The sequence below is a fragment of the Mobula birostris genome, chromosome 10, assembly GCF_030028105.1.
Source record: "Mobula birostris isolate sMobBir1 chromosome 10, sMobBir1.hap1, whole genome shotgun sequence".
In the NCBI taxonomy this organism is placed as follows: domain Eukaryota; kingdom Metazoa; phylum Chordata; class Chondrichthyes; order Myliobatiformes; family Myliobatidae; genus Mobula; species Mobula birostris.
Window position 1 is genome coordinate 50,921,746 of NC_092379.1, and position 20,571 is coordinate 50,942,316.

The 20,571-nt window shown below is 46.7% G+C and overlaps 1 protein-coding gene across 1 annotated transcript in view; it reads left to right on the top strand.

The window, feature by feature from the left end:
• Positions 1 to 20,571, top strand: part of LOC140203676 (uncharacterized) — a 179,094-nt gene that overhangs the window by 36,689 nt on the left and 121,834 nt on the right. The window lies entirely within an intron of this gene.

The window sequence follows — 20,571 nt, forward strand, 5'->3', positions numbered from 1 at the left end:
TATACACTTCTATCAACTCTTGTCTCATCCTCCTTCACTCCAGAGAGAAACACCCCAGCTCACTTAAGCTATCTTCTTAAGGCATGCTCTCTAATCCAGGCAGCATCCTGGTAAATCTCATCTGCATCCTCTAAAGCTTCCACATCCTTCCTGTAATGAATTGACCAGAATTGAGCACAATACTGCAAGTGTGGTCTAACCAGGTTTCTTGTTTAGAGTTGCAACATTACCTTGCAGCTCTCGAACTCTGTTTAGTGACTTGTTCATGGTTTGGGCTAACTGGGCCAATTCAAAAGAAACTGACCTGACTATTGCCACAAACAGAATGGTTCTTCAGAATCCTGAGCAAGTCCCCACAAGGACCAGTACTTCAGGGCCCTGTGAGTGTCAAAATTGCACTATGTTGTTCGCATGTAATCTCCTTAAAAACGTATCCTCTGCCTTTCTTTTTCCAAGTAGATCCACTGGCGCACTGATCCATACACCTGGTGAACTTGCCTCACAACCTGAATCTCTGTGATTTCATCCCCATTCTCCTCCCTTTTCCACCCCCTTCTGAATCATTCCCGTCCTCGTCTGGATCCACCTGTCTCCTGCCAGTCCCTCATTCCTAGCTGAGATGGCCCCATTTGCCTTCTGTTTGTGGCTGGTGTGATTCCCCCTCTGGCTGTGTCAATGATTGCAATTCTTTCCACACTCGGTACTCCTGAGTTTCACTGTCGAGCCAGTCACACTATTGGCTGTAATCCCTGTCGAGAGATCGTACAGACATTTCTTTTCCAGGGCTGCTCAGAAACTGATGCATCCAGTGACTCCATTTTTTTCAGGCAGCGGGTGAGAATCAGGACCGAACCAGCTCCAGTCCCGCCACCCTGGGATAGTTCGAGAGAGAGTGCCCCCCCAGTCCCCTTCTCGATCTTCTCCACCTGCAGCCGGGCCCCTGTGAATTTTCCCTCAACTGCTCAGGGAGCACCTGTGGACAAAGGGAATCAACCAGGGCAGCGAGGCGATGGTCTGGTTTCAAATTGCAGCAAACGCGGGGGAGGGGTGAGGCACGTATAGGACAAAGGGAAAGTCTCTGCTGGCAGGGTGGGCGACTGCATTTCCTGATTTCAACAACAGCTCCCACCTGCAGTTCATGTCCCTTCATCTGTTTTCGCTCTGGAAATCAATCCACCAGATGGTTTTGTATTTAGCTTATCACCAGGGAAATCGTCCTGGGCTCACTCCTCTCTTTGTCCCATCCAACTCTTCCCCACCTCTCTTCAATTTAAAATGAATCTTGTTTTTTCCCTCTCTCTTGCTTTTCCCAAATTTTCACAGCTCCAGTCACCAGTTCAATCCCAACAGCTTACGCTGTCCACAGTGGTATGCAAAATTTTAGGCACCCCTGGTCAAAATTTCTGTTACTGTGAATAGCTAATCGAGTAAAAGATGAACTGATTTCCAAAAGGCATAAAGTTAAAGATGACACATTTCTTTAATATTTTAAGCAAGGGAACTTTTTTATTTCCATCTTTTACAGTTTCAAAATAACAAAAAAGGAAAAGGGCCCCAAGCAAAAGTTTGGGCACCCTGCATGGTCAGTACTTAGTAACACCCCCTTTGGTAAGTATCACAGCTTGTAAACGCTTTCTGTAGCCAGTTAAGTGTCTTTCAATTCTTGTTTGGGGGATTTTTGCCCATTCTTCCTTGCAAAAGGCTTCTAGTTCTGTGAGATTCTTGGGCCGTCTTGCATGCACTGCTCTTTTGAGGTCTATCCACGGATTCTCAATGATGTTTAGGTCAGGGGACTGTGACGGCCATGGCAAAACCTTCAGCTTGCACCTCTTGAGGTAGTCCATTGTGGATTTTGAGGAGTGTCTAAGATTATTATCTTGTTGTAGAAGCCATCCTCTTTTCATCTTCGGCTTTTTTACAGACGGTGTGATGTTTGCTTCCAGAATTTGCTGGTATTTAATTGAATTCATTCTTCCCTCTACCAGTAAATGTTCCCCGTGCCACTGGCTGCAACACAAGCCCAAAGCATGATCGATCCAGCCCTGTGCTTAACAGTTATTAGTTTTCTCCAAACATACCTTTGCTCACTGCAGCCAGAAAGCTCTATTCAAAAGGTTCAAAGGAACATCTAAACAAGCCTGATACATTTTGGAAACAAGTCCTGTGGACTGATGAAGTTAAAATAGAACTTTCTGGCCGCAATGAGCAAAGGTATGTTTGGAGAAAAAAGTGTGCAGAATTTCATGAAAAGAACCCCTCTCCAACTGTTAAGCACGGGGGTGGATAGATCATGCTTTGGGCTTGTGTTGCAGCCAGTGGCACAGGGAGCATTTACTGGTGGAGGGAAGAGTGAATTCAATTAAATACCAGCAAATTCTGGAAGCAAACATCACACCGTCTGTAAAAAAGCCGAAGATGAAAAGAGGATGGCTTCTACAACAGGATAATGAACCTAAACACTCCTCAAAATCCACAATGGACTACCTCAAGAGGCGCAAGCTGAAGGTTTTGCCGTAGCCCTCACAGTCCCCCGACCTAAACATCATCGAAAATCTGTGGATAGACCTCAAAAGAGCAGTGCATGCAAGACGGCCCAAGAATCTCACAGAACTAGAAACCTTTTGCAAGGAAGAATGGGCAAAAATCCCCCAAACAAGAATTGAAAGACTCTTAGCTGGCTACAGAAAGCGTTTACAAGCTGTGATACTTGCCAAAGGGGGTGTTACTAAGTACTGACCATGCAGGGTGCCCAAACTTTTGCTTTGGGCCCTTTTCCTATTTTGTTATTTTGAAACTGTAAAAGATGGAAATAAAAAAGTTTTCTTGCTTAAAATATTAAAGAAATGTGTCATCTTTAACTTTATGCCTTTTGGAAATCAGTTCAACTTTTACTCACTTAGCTATTCACAATAACAGAAATTTTGACCAGGGGTGCCCAGACTTCTGCCTGCCACTGTGTGTGGAGTTTTGTACTTTGTCCCTTTAACTGTGCAGTTATCCCCCCCAACGTGCTCTGGTTTCACTCAACACATCAAAAATGCAATATTAGCTTTAGCTTTTTCTCTTATTTGTCACATATACATCAAAAGATATAGAGAATTCCGACATTGGTGAACACAGTCCAAGAATGTGCCGGGGGCCATGGGGGCAAGTGTCGCTGTACTTCCAGCATCAACATAGCATTCCCACAATTTACTGACCCGGAGCGGGAGATCGCAGAGTGAGTTGGAGACTGTTCCTTGTGGACTTTAGGTGCCAGTTTGCCAGTCTTAAAAGGCAAGCAGGGCCTGTCAGGAGTTGTAAGTGGACTGGAAGATTGCTTGGGTTAATTAACAAGGGCCAAAAGAAAAGAAGCAGGGTTTAAGCGGAGTGGCCATTGTCGGGAGCGGACAGTGTTAGAGTGGTCAGGCTTGGATGAGAACAGGCACAGGCTAGAACTTAAGTTTGAGAAGATAAAAGCATAACAAGTGTAGGCAAGGTGGTATTTCAGGCAGTGGAATGCTCCTCCTGTGAAATGAGGGATTTCAGGAAGTGCACTCAACTTCAGCTCCTGACTGACAAGGTTAGGGAACTGGAATTGGAGTGGGATGCGCTCGGGATCATCTGGGAGGCTGAAAACTTCATAGATGAGTCTTTCACTGCAGGCTTCGGACAGTAGATGGGTGACCAACCGAAGTCAGCAAGGTTTCTTTAAGGGGAAATCTTGCCTGAGAAGCTTGTTGGAATCCTTTGAAGAAATAACAGGCAGGATAGTCAAAGGAGATTCGGTGGGTGGATTGGGATCACTTTTTTCACGTTATATGTCAACGATTCGGATGACAGAATTAGTGGCTTTCTGGCCAAGTTGATAGGTGATAGAAATATACATGGAGGGGAAGGTATTGCTGAGGAAGCAGGAATCTGCAGAAGGTCTTGGGCAGTTTAGGGGAATGGGCAAGGAAGTAGCAGATGGAATATAATGTAAGGACATGTATGATTATGCATTTCGGTCAAAGGAAAAAGGACATAGATTATTTTCTAAATGGGGAGAAATTTCAAAAATCTGATGAGCAAAGGTTTTGGTGCAGGTTAGCTTGCAGACTGAGTTGGTGGTAGGAAGGCAAATAGAATGCTTGCATTCATTTTGAGAGGGCTACAATATAACAGCAAGGATGTAGTGCTGAGGCTTTATAAGGCGCTGGTCAGACCGCACTTGGAGTATTGAGGGTAGCTTTGGGCCCCAAAGAAAATCTTGTCTAAGACAGGATGCGCTGCCATTGGGAGGGTCCAAAGGAGGTTCAGGAGAATGATTCCAGAAATGAAAGGGTTAATTTATAAGGAGCATTGCAGGACTCTGAACTGGTACTCGCTAATGTTCAGAAGAATGAGGTGGTATCTCATTGAAACTCATAGAATAATGAAAGACCTGGACAGAGTGGATGCGGAGAGGATGTTTCATATAGCTGGTCAGTCTCAGAATTAAGAGACAAACATTTAGAGCAGAGAGGAAAAGGAATTTCTTCAGTCAGCGAGTGGTGAATCTGTGCAATTCATTGCCGTACATGCTGTGGAGCTCAAGTCACTGGGTATATTTAAAGCAGAAGTTAAGTTATTGTTTAGTTAGGACATCAAAGGCTACGAGGAGAAGGCAGGTGAGTGGGGTTGAGACAGATAATAAATCAGCCATGATGGAATGGCGTGGCAGACTTGATGGGATGAATGGCCTAATTCTGATCCCATATCTTATGGTCTTATGGTCTGACCTGCACGTCTTTGTAATGTGGAGCACCTGGAGGAAACCCACACGGTCACAAACTGCTTACAGGCACCGGGGAAAGTGAACTCCGATCATGATCGCTGGTGCTGTAAAGCATTCTGCTAGCTGGTACGACCATGCCACCTCTATAGGAGGTTGGTTGGCCATTGTAAATTAGGCCAAGACACGATGCAACACAGAACAGTCCTTTTAACCCATCATGTGGAATTGGTTTGTTATTGGGATTATTATTTGTCACAAACTCAAATCATCGGTAGAGTATTCTGAGTGCTCTAAGATTATTGCTGTTGGTTCTTTTTGTTGTGCTTCCAGGTTTTTATGTGTTATTGTTCGGTCCTCTCTCATTAATATTTAAATTGCAATTGTCCTCAGGTACTTTCAATTAATTCTCTGAGACTTTGCAGATGTTCAATAGACTATTCTCTCTGATTAGAAAGGTTACTTGTTAGCTTATGTTTAGTCTGGGTTTTATCATCTGGGCATTGATCCTTTTGTTCCCAGGGGCAGTGCTAACCCCTTGGTGTCTCAGTTGTCCTGATCCTTGCCTAGTGGAGTTCTGACTTAGTTATCCCGAGTTACCCAAGACCTTATAAATTCAATGGTTTTGTTTTGTTAACAAAATTCCTGGTTTTGTTTAAACCTTCTGAGTCTCTGTGTGATCCTGAGCTTTGCTCCAAAGAAACAGCGTGACAATTATTGTTGGTACACATATCTGGATACAGTGAAAAGTTTGCCTTGCGTACACTCACTCAGATTAATTCATTACACAGTGCATTGAGGTACTTTATGCTTTATTGTCACCAAACAATTGATACTAGAACGTACAGTCATCACAGCGATATTTGATTTTGCGCTTCCCACTCCCTGGATTACAAATCAATAGTAAATATTAAAAATTTAAATTATAAATCATAAATAGAAAAATTAGAAAAATGGAAAGTAAGGTCGTGCAAAAAAAACCGAGAGGCAGGTCCGGATATTTGGAGGGTACGGCCCAGATCCGGGTCAGGATCCGTTCAGCAGTCTTATCACAGTTGGAAAGAAGCTGTTCCCAAACCTGGCTGTACGAGTCTTCAAGCTCCTGAGCCTTCTCTCGGAGGGAAGAGGGACGAAAAGTCTGTTGGCTGGGTGGGTCGTGTCCTTGATTATCCTGGCAGCACTGCTCCGACAGCGTGCGGTGTAAAGTGAGTCCAAGGACGGAAGATTGGTTTGTGTGATGTGCTGCACCGTGTTCACGATCTTCTGCAGCTTCTTCCGGTTTTGGACAGGACAACTTCCATACCAGGTTGTGATGCACCCTCGAAGAATGCTTTCTATGGTGCATCTATAAAAATTAGTGAGAGTTTTAGGGGACAGGCCAAATTTCTTTAGTTTTCTCAGGAAGTAAAGGCGCTGGTGGGCCTTCTTGGCAGTGAACTCTGCTTGGTTGGACCAAGTCAGGTCATTTGTGATATTGACCCCAAGGAACTTAAAGCTTTTGACCTGTTCCACTTGCGCACCACCGATGTAAATTGGGTCGTGCGGACCGCTACTCCTTCTGAAGTCAACAACCAATTTCTTCGTCTTGCTGATGTTGAAGGATAGGTTATTGTCTTCGCACCATGCCACCAGGTTCTTAATTTCCTCTCTGTACTCAAACTCATCATTACCCGAGATACGGCCTACAATTGTTGTGTTATCAGCAAACTTATATATTGAGTTTGATGGAAACTTGGCTACACAATCATGGGTGTACAGTGAGTACAGCAGGGGGCTGAGTACACAGCCTTGTGGGGCACCGGCGCTCAGAGTGATTGTAGAGGAGAGCTTGTCCCCTATTTTTACAGCCTGAGTCCTGTCTGTGAGGAAGTTGTGAACAAGGGAAATCAATAGTGATGCAGAACAAAGTCTAACAGCTACAGAGAAAGTGAGCTGCAAGTGAACAATGAAGTGCATATAATGACGAGGTAGATTGTGTGACCAAAAATCTATCCAATTGCAGCACGGAGCCATTCAATGGTCGTATCACAGCGGGGAGAGGAGAAAATACCCGGGGTGGATAATTTGATTATGTTGGCTGCTTTATTGAGGCAGAGCGGTTTAGTCAAGAGTCCATAGAGGGACGCCAATCTAACTAATTCACAAAATACTCTGCAGATGCTGGGGTCAAAGCAACACTCACAACACGCTGGAGGAACTCAGCAGGTCGGACAGCAACCGTGGAAACGATCAGTCAACGTTTCGGGCCGGAACCCTTCGTCAGGACTGTAGAGGGAAGGAGCAGAGGCCCTTTAAGGAAGGTGGGGGGGAGGGTGGGAAGGAGAAGGCTGGTAGGTTCCAGGTGAAAAACCAGTAAGGGGAAAGATAAAGGGGTGGGGGAGGGAGGCAGGGAGGTGATAGGCAGGAAAGGTGAAGAAGGAATAGGGGAAAACACAATGGGTAGTAGAAGGAGGTCGAACCATGAGGGAGGTGATAGGCAGCTGGGGCAGGGGACAGAGAGAAACTGGGATAGAGGAAGGGAGGGGGAGGGAATTACCGGAAATTGGAGAATTCTATCTTCATACCAAGGGGCTGGAGACTACCCAGACGGTATATGAGGTGTTGTTCCTCCACCCTGAGTTTAGCCTCATCATGGCAGTAGAGGAGGCCATGTATGGACATATCTGAATGGGAATGTGAAACAGAGTTGAAGTGGGTGGCAACCAGGAGATCTTGTCTGTTGTGGCGGACGGAGTGGAGGTGCTCGATGAAGTGGTCCCCCAATCTGCGTCGGGTTTCACCGATGTAGTGGAAGCTGCACCGGGAGCACCGGATGCAATAGATGACCCCAACAAACTCACAAGTGAAGTGTTGCCTCACCTGGAAGGACTGTTTGGGGCCCTGAATGGTGGCAAGAGAGGAGGTGTAGGGACAGGTGTAGCACTTGCTCTTACAGGGATAAGTGCCGGGTGGGAGATCTGGGGGGAGGGACGTGTGGACTCGGGAGTCGCGGAGGGACCGATCCCTGCGGAAAGCGGAGAGGGGTGGAGAGGGAAAGATGTGCTTAGTGGTGGGGTCCTGTTGAAGGTGGCGGAAGTTGCGGAGGATAATGTGCTGGATCTGGAGGCTGGTGGGGTGGTAGGTGAGAACAGGGGGAACTCTGTCCCTGTTGTGGTGGCGGGAGGATGGGGTGAGGTCCCAATTGCGGGAAATGGAGGAGATGCGGGTGAAGGCATCATTGATGACGGCAGAAGGGAAACCACGTTCATTCCTCACTCCATCCTCCCACCACCACAACAGGGACAGAGTTCCCCCTGTCCTCACCTACCACCCCACCAGCCTCCGGATCCAGCACATTATCCTGCGCAACTTCTGCCACCTTCAACAGGACCCCACCACTAAGCACATCTTTCCCTCTCTGCTTTCTGCAGGGATCGGTCCCTCCGTGACTCCCTGGTCCACACATCCCTCCCCACGGATCTCCCACCTGGCACTTATCCCTGTAAGCATAAGTGCTACACCTGTCCCAACACCCCCTCTCTCACCACCATTCAGGGCCCCAAACAGTCCTTCCAGGTGAGGAAACACTTCACTTGTGAGTCTGTTGGGGTCATCTATTGCATCCGGTGCTCCCGGTGCGGCCTCCTCTACATCGGTGAAACCCGACGCAGATTGGGGGACCGCTTCGCTCCATCCGCCAAAACAGACTGGATCTCCTGGTAGCCACCCACTTCAACTCTGCTTCCCACTCCCATTCGGATATGTCCATACATGGCCTCCTCTACAGCCATGATGAGGCTAAACTCAGGTTGAAGGAGCAACACCTCATATACCGTCTGGGTAGTCTCCAGCCCCTTGGTATGAACATAGAACTCTCCAATTTCCGGTAATTCCTTCCCCCTCCCTTCTCCTATCCCAGTTTCTCTCTGCCCCCTCTCGCAGCTGCCTACCACCTCCCTCATGGTTCTGCCTCCTTCTACTACCCATTGTGTTTTCCCCTATTCCTTCTTCACCTTTCCTGCCTATCACCTCCCTGCCTCCCTTCCCCACCCCTTTATCTTTCCCCTTACTGGTTTTTCACCTGGAACCTACCGGCCTTCTCCTTCCCACCCTCCCCCCACCTTCTTTATAGGGCCTCTGCTCCTTCCCTCTACAGTCCTGACGAAGGGTTCCAGCCCGAAACGTTGACTCACTGTTTCCACAAACGCTGCCCGACCTGCTAATCTAACTAATTCCATCTGTCTATCTGGTCCCATCATTTCTTATCCACTCACGTGTCTGTCAAGCCTCATAAATATTGATTTTGTATCTGCTTCTACCGACTTCCCTGGCAATGTGCTGCAGGCACCAAGCTGTCCCTGTAGATAAATATCTGTACAGTAAATATATCACACATCTCACTTATCATTTCCCCTCTCCCCCTAAAACCCCGGTTCTCGAGCATTTGACATTTCCATCCTGGGGAACAAGATTCTGACTGTCTCTTAGGTGACTCCCTCAGTCCCAAATGGTCCCAAGATAACGATACAAGTTGGCCCAGCCTCTCCTTATCATTGATAGACTCCAATCCAATCAACGACAGAATCGGAATTAGAATTATTACCACTGACGTATATTGTGAAAGTTGTTGTTTTGCAGCGGCAAGACAGAGCAGGACTAGATGTTACAATTAGCCACAAAAAAATAAGTAGTGTAAAAGTGGAATAACAAGACATTTTCCATCCTCTTCTAAAGCCTTTACGTCTTCCTCCAGTGTGGCGATCTGAGCTATACACAATATCTCAGATGTGTCCAAAGCAAAGTTTTATACAGCACCGGATGACCCGCCAGTTCTGATACCTGGCACCAGACCGATGGCAGCTAGCATACTGTTAGAACCTCTTTACCACCCGTCCACTTCAGGGAGCTACGGACTTGCAAAGAACTAAAGCAGTGTCAATGGGTGCATGAGAGGGAATAAGTTGCCATCAGATTATTAGAGAACTGCGAGCCAGCATCATCTCAATGGGCCAAGTGTTGAAGGGATGGAGAATATGAAGTGAGTTTCAACTCTCTGAAATGTTTCCTTTTCCCCATGAGAGGTCAGCTTCTACATTTTAAAAAAAATATTCCTGCCAACCCACCTCCGTCGCTGGCTGTTGGTGAAGTGGTTCTTTGAATGATCGGGATTGTGGGAACAGACACGGCCACAGATTGCTCTTCCGTAAGTGCTTTGTCCCTGGTCTCCATGTCCTGCTGAATACTGATGGGCAATGACTTTAGTTGGGACTGAAACCAAACTAAAGGGACTGAGTTCAGCTCCCGGTAAGTGAAAACCTCTGATTCTCTGTTTGAATGGACCACAAGGTTTTACTTTGGCAAGTATTGTGTAAATGACACAGTTTTGCACGCATCACTCTTGTTCTTCAAGTCACAGTGGTACATGTATTCAAGTGCATTCCGTATTTAAGGTTATATGTCCCTCTACTTCCATAGAAATTTGTGCAGGTTTGGCACAACACCTAACGTTTTGACAAACTTATATAGATGCACAGTGGAGAGCATCACACCCTGATCTGGAAACACCAATGCCCAGAAATGGAAAAGTCTGCAGAAAGTTGTGGATACTGCCCAGTCCATCAGAGGCAAAGCCCTCTCCATCACTGAGCACTGGCACAAGGAAGCATCATCCATCATCGAGCGCCCCCACCATCCGGGCCACGCTCTCCTCTGGCTCCTACCATCGGGATGGAGGTACAGAAGACCGCGGTGTCACACCACCGGGCTCAGGAGCTGCTCAAGTTCGAGTTTATTGTCATTTCAACCGCAGACACATGTACCGCCAAATGAAACAATGCTCCTCTGCACTGAACTGTACAACACAGTGCATATAACTCTCACATAACACATGAACTAACATTCTTACCAACAAATTAACCAATGTTGAAGTGCATTTACGTCACAAGTGAAGAAGAAAACAGTATTACGCTACTGTGCATCTTACTTGGTGAGACCTGGGTGGTGGCAACGAGTTCACTGGTCTCAGAGCCTGGGGGAGGAAGCTGCTTCCCATCCTGGAAGTCCTTGCCCTAACGCTATGGTACCTCCTGCCTGATGGTAGGGATCAAGGTGATTGTTGGACGGATGGGAGGGATCATTGGCAATGCTTAGGCAGCGTTCCTGGTTAGCATTTCAGATGGGTGGAAGAAAGACCCAAATAGTCTTCAGAGTCCTTTGTAGGGTCTTGTGGTCAGATGCCTTGCAATTCCCATACTGGACGGTGATGCAGCTGGTCTGGACACTCTTGATGATGCTCCTCTACAAAGCTGGTTAGACTGGGCACAGCCTCCCTCGCTTCAGTCTCCCCAGAAAGCGGAGACGCTGCTGTGCTCTCTTAACCAAAGAGGTGGTGTCGAGGTATCAGGTAAGATGACCCGTTATGTGTAATCCCAGAACTTGGTGCTCCTACTTCTCTCCACAGAGGAGTCGTTTATGCATAGTGAGGAGTGACTTGTACCTTCCTCAAATCCACAATCATCTCTCTCTTCGGTCTTGTCTGTGCTGAGACTCAAGATGTTGCCCTTGCACCGTTCCAACAGCCGCTCTACCTCCTCTGTGTACGCCATCGCATCGTCGTTGTTCATGGGCCCTACCACCACTGTGATCAGCGACCTTGCTGATTCATCTTGAGTTGGATCTAGCAGTGCAGTCATGCCTCGGCAGCGGGCTGAACATGCAACCCTGAGGGCCATTGGTGTTCAGCGTGATGGAGCTAGGTATGTTGCTAACAACAGAGGTACTGTGGTCTTTCTGTCAAGAAGCCCATGTTCAGAACCGTCAGACTCTTGAACCAGCGTGGATAACCTCACTCACCTCAGACTCACTTTCGAGGACCCTACAACTCATATTCTCGGTATAGTTTATCTATCGATCCATCTATCTCACCATTTCTACAATTTGCCCTTTCCACCTTAGTTGTTTGTAAGGTTTTATGTATAATTTTCATAAATGTCATTGTACATCTCTATTTTCCTGTAAATGCTTGATTGGAAATGAATTTCAAGGTAGTATATTGTGACAATGGTGTCCAACTAAAAAAACCATGGGGTGGGGGGGGTGGGTTATTAAATGAGAAGGTAAGTTAGTCAACAATATCAGAGAGGATACCAGAAGTTCCCCACCCCCAGATGTATAAAGAGTAACAGAGAGGCAAGAGTAGGTATTAGATCGTGGGAAAATGACACTGGAGAGGTAGTAATGAGGAACAATGAAATGATGGACAAACTGATTAAGGATTTTGTATCAGTCTTCACTGTCAAAGACACTAGCAGAATGCCATAAGTTTGAGAGTGTCAAGGGGCAGAAGTGAGTGTGATTGCTATTAGTCTGGAGTAGGTGCTCGGGAAGCTGAAAGATTGGAATATAGATCAGTCACCTGGACCGGATGGTCTACACCCCAGGGTTCTGAAAGAGGTGGTTGAAGAAATTGTGGAGGCATTAGTGATAATCTTCCAAGAATCACTAAATTCTGAAATGATTCCAGAGGACTGGAAAATTGCAAATGTCACTCCCTTCTTCAAAAAAAAGGCAGGAAATTATAGGCTAGTTAGCCTGAGCTCAGTGGTTGGGAAGATGTTGGAGTCGATTTTTAAGGATGTGGTTTTGGAGTACTTGGAGGCACTTGATAAAGTAGGCCAAGGTCAGCGTGGGTTCCTTAAGGAAAAATCTTGCCTATTAGAATTCTTTGAGGAAATAACAAGCAGGATAGACAATGGAGCATCAGTGGATGGTGTGTACTTGGATTTTCAGAAGGCATTTGCTAAAGTGCCACACATGAGGCTGCTTAACAAGACAAAGCACATGGTATTATAATAAAGATATTTGCATGGACAGAGCATTGGCTGATTGTCAGAAGGCAACGAGGGTGGAAAGAACAGATCCTTTTAATATTGGCTGCCGGTGAGTAGTGGTCGGTGCTGGGACCGCTTCTTTTCACGTGGTATGTCAAAGATTTGGAAGACGGAATTGATGGCTTTGTGGCCACGTTTGCGGATGATACGAAAGTAGGTGGAGATGCAGGTAGTGCTGAGGAAGCAGAGAGGCTGCAGAAGGACTTATACAGATTAAGAGAACGGGCAAAGAAGTGGCAGATGGAATACATTGTTGGGAAGTGTATGGCCATGCAGTTTAGTAGAAGGAACAAAAACAAAGACTATTTTCTAACTGGGGAGAAAATACAAAAATCTGAGCTGCAAAGTGACTTGAGAGTCCTTGTGCAGGATTCTCTAAAGGCTAATTTGCGGGTTGAGACAGTGGTGAGGAAGGCAAAATCAACGTTGGCATTCATTTTGAGGGGACGAATATAAAAGCAAGGATGCAATGCTGAGGATTTATAAGGCATGGGTGAGGCCTCGGTGAGTATTGAGAGTAGATTTATGATTCTGAGGACACGCAGTCCCCTTTTATTGTCATTTAGTAATGCATGCATTAAGAAATAATAAAATTTTTCCAGAAAGATATCATGAAAACACGTGACAAACCGACTTAAAAACTAACAAAAACCACATAATTATAACATATAGTTACAACAGTGCAAAGCAATACCATAATTTGATAAGAACAGACCATGGCACAGTAAAAGTCTCAAAGTCTCTCGAAAGTCCCATCGTCTCACGCAGACGGTGAACCTCCAGCACGGCAAACTTGCCGATGCAGCATCCTGGAAGCATCCGACCACAGTCCAACTCCAAGTCCATCCGAAAAACTCCGAACCTCCAACCACCTCCTGACACCGAGCACCGAGCACCATCTCTGCTGAGCGCTTCGACCCCGGCCCCGGCAACAGGTGATACGGAAGGCCAAGGATTTGGGGCCTTCGGCTCTGGAGATTCTCGATCACACAGTAGCAATGGCAGCAAAGCAGGTATTTCAGATGTTACTCCAGATGTTCCTCTGCGCTTCTCAGGGCTGTCTCCATCAAATCCGGGTTGTGCACGGCACCTAGTTACACATAATCGGTACTCATTCGGAACGGCCGCGCGCGCTGTGTCGTGCCGCCATCTTCTCCTCTCTCCTTTGGTCCCTTTATCTAAGAAAGGAGGTGCTGACATCAGAGAGAGTTCAGAGGAGCTGCACGAGAATGAAAGGCATTGTATGAGGAGTGATTGATGGCTCTGGGACTTCATTCACTGGAATTTAGAAGAATGAAAGGGGATCTCATTGAAACTATCAAGAGTTGAAAGGCCTAGAGAGAGTGGATGCTGGGAGGATATTTGCTATGATAGGGACGTCTGGGACCAGAGGCCACAACCTCAGAATTGGGGGACGTCCAGTTAGAATGGAGATGAGGAGGAATTTCTTTAGCCATTGGTGGTGAATTTGTGGAATCCATTGACACAGGTGGTTGTGGAGGCCAAGTCATTGGATGTATTTAAGGCGAAAGTTGATAGGTTGACCTGCTGACCCACCCACATCTACAGACAGTCCTCCAACTCCAGGACCAATCTCTCGTCTCCAAGCTTCGGCCATCGACCTTTGGGCTCTAATTTTCGGTATCGATCCCAAACTAGCCAATGACAGGACCCTGAGCCTGAATTTAGACTCGAACTCTGGGCTCGCTGACTGATGAACCCTGAGGATTCCTGCTTGCATGGATGTCTGATCCTGGGACACACCGACTGGGACAGCCCGATATCCACAGATGTCCATTGCCATCTGTCCACATCACTGGAATTCAACGCAGAGTAGAGACCTGGACTGCAGATGTCCTTTCACACCCATCCCCATCACTGGATTTTGAACATGGAACCTGGGGCAGAGTCCTGACCTCTAACAGAGTCCTCTAACTCCTCCACATTCGTCTCCCCCAACCCTCACCTGACCTCTAACTCCTCCACGTCCTTTCCCCTCAACCCTCACCTGACCTCTAACGCCTCCACATCCTTCCTCAGCCCTCACCTGACCTCTAACGCCTCTACATCCTTCCTCAGCCCTCATCTGACCTCTAACTTCTGCACATCCTTCTCCCTCAACCCTCACCTGACCTCTAACTCCTCCACATCCTTCCTCAGCCCTCACCTGACCTCTAACTCCTCCACATCCTTCTCCCTCAACCCTCACCTGACCTCTAATTCCTCCACACCCTTGCCCCTCAAATCTGGTCTGATCTCTAGCTCTCCCATATCACTAGCCCTATACCCTAATTTGACCTCTAACTTCCCAAAACTATCCATACGAACTTAAACATTTTTTTGAGTCAAAATATGTCACGATCTAGACGGAGACAGCAGCTCGACGCCATTTCAAACTACTACGACCGATAACTCATGCTGTGACTGCCAATTTGGCGGCGACGAAGTCTGAAGTTTGTTTCACGGCATGTTGCATGGTATACTTTACTAGTCTGTCGGCATCTCACTTCCTTGCCTGTTAAATTAATATATTTTCCAGGAAGAGAACAGAAGATTCTCTCGCTTCATGTCCAGAATTTGACGTTTGAGCTTCAAATTCGAATATCCTTGTCTTTTGATGATTTTCAGTAGAAGATAACAAAAATCAGGTCTAAATATAGAACAGAAATTCCAAACGGTATTTCTGGCTTTGGTCAACAGGGACTCATGCATCCCAGATTGATCCCTGGAATATCAGGACTTTCATATGACGAAAGACTGGATCGGCTAGGCTTATACTCGTTGGAATTTAGAAGATTGAGGGGCGATCTGATTGAAACGTATAAAATCCTAAAGGGATTGGACAGGCTAGATGCAGGAAGATTGCTCGCGATGTTGGGGAAGTCCAGAACGAGGGGTCACAGTTTGAGGATAAAGAGGAAGCCTTTTAGGACCGAGATGAGGAAAAACTTTTTCACACAGAGAGTGGTGAATCTGTGGAATTCTCTGCCACAGGAAACAGCTGAGGCCAGTTCACTGGCTATATTTAAGAGGGAGTTAGATATGGCCCTGTGGCTAAAGGTATCAGGGAGTATGGAGAGAAGGCAGATACAGGGTTCTGAGTTGGATGATCAGCCATGATCGTACTGAATGGTTGTGCAGACTCGAAGGGCCGAATGGCCTACTCCTGCACCTATTTTCTATGTTTCTATGTTTCCTGTTCTGTCATAAGATTAGTGTTTTAAGCGGAATTCCGAAGAAATGGAGAAATGGACCCAACAAATTAGTCTGAAACATTAGCATTGTATTGAGAGGTGGCATTAAAAAAAAATTGATGCCACTCTCTCCAGGACTTAAACGAACTCTCCTCTGACATTTTCAGAAAAGGACCTGGAGAATTATTCTCAGCACTTGCTGATGTTTGTCAGTCAAGATCACAAATAATATTAATCTGTTGTTAAATTTAGAAGCTTTACGGGTATGAATTATCAATAGCATGAACGTAGTTAAGCCACGGGATGATTTGAGCAATCTGAGGAACTCTTCAAAGGCCATTTTAAAAAGCGGTGGCCATGGCGGTTAAACCTGTCCAGAAATCATCGCGACCGAGAATGTGCTCTTCTGCGTGTTGGGAGAAGCAAGAGCGCAGGCGCCAATTTGACATGACGCCACAAACACGTGACGCCGGGGGCCTCCGGGAGCTGGGTGGCGGGTAAGAGGAGTGCGTCGGGTCACGGGGGAGAGGAAAGGTGTGGTGCAAAAGTACTGCAGTCTGCTGGACCTTTGTCCGAGCCCAGGCCCTTTCCCTGTCAGATTGTCCCGGAATCAGCGCCAGGCACGGGGAGGGAGGTGTGCGCTTGCGCTAACCACTGGATTCGCCAACGGTGCTTTCTGGAGCGCAAGAGATTGTGGGTAGGCTGGCAACCATTGATTCAATTCAAACAACGGTTTGCCCCTCTGCCTGTGTACCAGGTGGGTGGATTGGTAACTGATTGGGTATATAGCAGTCCTTCTCAACCTGTTCCAGAATGCAACGCCCATTAGCAAATATTTCCGGAGCATACTATCTTCTCGCAGTTAACAGAAGCCTGACCATCGTCTGGTAAAATTGCTCCTGGGGCCAGAACGGATGTCCAAGGTTCTTGCAGGCAGGCAGACAAGGGATCTCACTGGGCTCACTGCCTGGGGATATGTTTTCACTCTTCTGAGGGTATTTTGTGTCCAGGTGTCACTGGAGAAATTGTCTACAATGTGTTTTGGGACTGTTGGGCATCACAGGGCATAAATTGCATCCTAGATGTGGATAGGAATATTTTTATTTAGTTATTGTTGTAGTTTATGGTGTATTGGTATAGCATGGCAAAGTTGCAGTTCTTGAAATAAACTTATTTTTGTAAAATATAAAAAGATGCCTGAAGTCCCACACTAATGGTTCAAGAACGACAACTTCCCTTCAAACCTTCGCTTCTTGAAACAACCCTAGTCATTACATCAGTACAGTATACAAAACCATGTTTTATATTTTGTTCTAATTGTGTTCTTTCTTGTTAAGATTGTGTGTAGTTTATGTTGATATTTTTCTTGTGACTGCTGCTTATGTGATGCTGTGTGCCTGTGACACTGCTGCATTACACCTGTGCACAAACACACTTGCGCATTTGACAATAAACTCAACTTTGACTTTGATCCAGATTTCACTAATAATAGGATTACGGTTTGGACTGGAACTGAAAATAATGAATATGCATTAACACATGTGAATAAAACTCTCTGATGTTGTGATTATAATCCATGGTTCAAAGAAATTGTTCTTGTATGACTCTTTGCTCTTTGGCAAAACCACCTCATTCCTGGTCCTTGTGTCAGTGGAGCACCTAGAAATTCCTGGTCCTTGTGTCAGTGGAGCACCTAGACATTTAGCACCACCACCCAAGATTTCTTCCTTTTCTGTTCTGAGACAAACTTCTCAACTTTTCCAGTCAGTTCATATACAGTAACCAAAGTCCTTCACCTCTGGAGTTACTTGTGATCATGGTGATAACGTCCTAAACATATTCAAAGTAAATTTATTATCAGAGTAAATTTATGTCACCAAAGACAACCCTGAGATTCATTTTCTTGTTGTCATTCTCAATAAGTCTATAGAATCCAGAAATGCAATCACGAGGAAATCTGCAGATGCTGGAAACTCAAGAAGGGTCCTGACGAAGGGTCTCGGCCCGAAACGTCGACTGTACCTCTTCCTAGAGATGCTGCCTGACCTTCTGCGTTCACCAGCATTTTGTGTGTGTTGCTTAAGTCTACAGAATAATAACGAAACAGATTCATTGAAAAGCTGCCCACCTAGGGTATGAAACCAGCGTGCGGGAGACAACAGTCTGCAAATACAAAAAGGAGAAATAGTGATAGATAAATAAATAAGCAATAAATATCGAGAACGTGAGATGGAGAATCCTTGAAAGTGAGTCCATTTTAGTGATGGGGTGAGTGAAGTGGGTTCAACAGCCTGATGGTTGACGGGTAGTAACTGTTCCTTAACTTGGTGGTGTAAGTCCTGAGACTCCTGTACCAACTTCCCGAGAGCACGGCAAGAAGAATGCATATCCTGGTGGTGGGGATCTGTGATGATGGATGCTACTTCCCTGCAGCAGCTTTTCATGTAGACGTGCACAGTGGTGGGGAGGGTTTTCCCGCGACGGACTGGGCCGTATTCACTGATCTTTGTAGGATTTTCCATCCAAGGGGATTGGTGTTTCCATACCAGGCTGTGATGCAGCCAGTCAGTATACTCTCCAGTACACATCTACAGAAGTTTGACAAAGTTTTAGATGTCATGCTGAGTCTCCACAAACTCCTGAGGAAGTAGAGGCACTGCTGTCCAGTGGAACGCCATCCCCTCGAATAGTGCAGAAATCACATTATCGCAGTGGTTAGTTTTATTCTCATGCTGCAGTGCCTGAAGTTAGATTCAAAGTTCAAGGTAAATTTATTATCAAAGTACATATATGTCACCATATACAAATTCATTTTCTTGAAGGCATTTACGGGAAAATACTGTGTACATATATCTATTGATGCTTCTGGATGCATCTTCAGTGATGTTCCTGGAATCATCGGGTGTTTCAGGTCTTTCAACATCATACAGCCTCCTCCAGGTGACCCAGCCGGGGCTGATCAGACCCCAGCTTGTGTCCAGATGGCTAGCTACTTATGACTCCATGGCTCCCCTCTTTTGAGCCACAGCCATCTTGAGGCCCTCTCTGCCGCATCGGTGGTACTGCGGATGGCTCTCCTCTTCCTCTCTCCCTCGATGCCCAAAATGCTAAAGCCTCTAACTAAAGAATGGGCTACGAATCCCCTACAACCAACCTCCATTGGGAGACACCTCGCTCTCCATCCGGCCTGCTGACAGTTGCTGACCAGTCCTGCGTACTTGGAGAGCTTCCTTTCAAAGGCCTCTTCTAAGCTATCTTCCCATGGGACTGTCAGCTCCAGCAGCACCACTTGCTTAGTCGACTCAGACACTAGGACAATGTCAGGTCGCAGGGTGGTGGCTGCGATATGGTTGGGGAACTCCAGCTGCCCTTCGAGGTCCACCAACAGCTGCCAGTCCCTTGCAGAATGCCTGCAGATGTCCTTCTGGGAGGTATTGGCTGCTCCCCAGCTCTGACAAAGGCAATGGTCTGCTTGGAGGGTCGGGACCGCTTCGCCCACTCAACTCCTGCACTGACGGCTTCAGCGATGGTCTTCAGGACCTGATCATACCTCTACGATAGAATGTATGAAGAGCTCTACAAAGCAGCGACTGACAACAACCAGGTTGGAAAAGAGGACAAATCCTTCGAATAATAAATTGTAAGAAGTAAATAAATGGGTAACCAAGACTACGAGCTGCAGAGTCCTTAAAAGTGGGGTTATAGGTTGTGAGTCATTTCAGCACTGGAGTGAGTGAAGTTATCCCCCGTGGTTCAGGAGCTAGATAGTTGTACGGTAATAACTGTTCCTGAACCTGGTGGTTTGGGACCTCCAGCTCCTGTGCCTCCTGCCTGATGGTAGTAGTGAGGAGAGAGCATAGACTGGGTGATGGGGTCCTTGATGACGGATGCAGCTTTCCAGCTTTCCAGAGTTCCTGCCTGCAGACCACAGTCACTTCGGATTGGCAACAACATCTTCTCCACGATCTCCCTCAGCACAGGTACACCACGAGGCTGTGTGCTTCGTGCTCGGTTTTACTCACGTTATACTTACAACTGTGAGGCTAAGCACAGCTCCAATGTCACCGTTAAGGTTTCTGTCGCTGGCCGAATCAAAGATGGGGAAGAAGAGAGACTGAAAATCTGACCGAGTGATGCATCAACAACTCAATGCTAGTAAAACCAAGGGACTGATTATTGACCAGGAACAGGAAGCCCAAGGCCTAGAGCCAGTTCTCATCGGGAGATCAGAGGTGGAGAGGGTCATCAACTTTAAATTCCTCGGCGTTACTATCTCGGGGGGGGGGGGGTCTCCTGGGCCCAGGACGTAAGCGCTGTGTCGAAGAAGACAGGGCAGCACCTCTACCTTCTTACAATGTACGAAGAGTCGGCATGACGGCTAAAACTTTGACAGACTTCTGTAGATGTGTGGCGGAGATCGTATTGAATGGTTGCATCACAGCCTGGTGTGGAAACGCCAATGCTCTTGAACGGAAGTAGCTACCAAAAGTAGTGGATGTGGCCCAGTCCATCTCGGGTAAAAGGCCTCCCCAACCACTGAGCACATCTGCACAGAGCGCTGTCGCGGGAAAGCAAACTCCATCGTTAAGAACTCCCACCTCCGACCGTCCAGGCCATGCTCTCCTTTCGCTGCTGTCGTCGGGAAGGTACAGGCGACTCAGGACCCACATCACTGGGCTCAGGGACAATTATTACCCCTCAACCATATGGCTCTTCAACCAGAGGGAATAATCCACTTCCCGCGCTTTCTGTTCTCACCACCTCTCCTGCGATA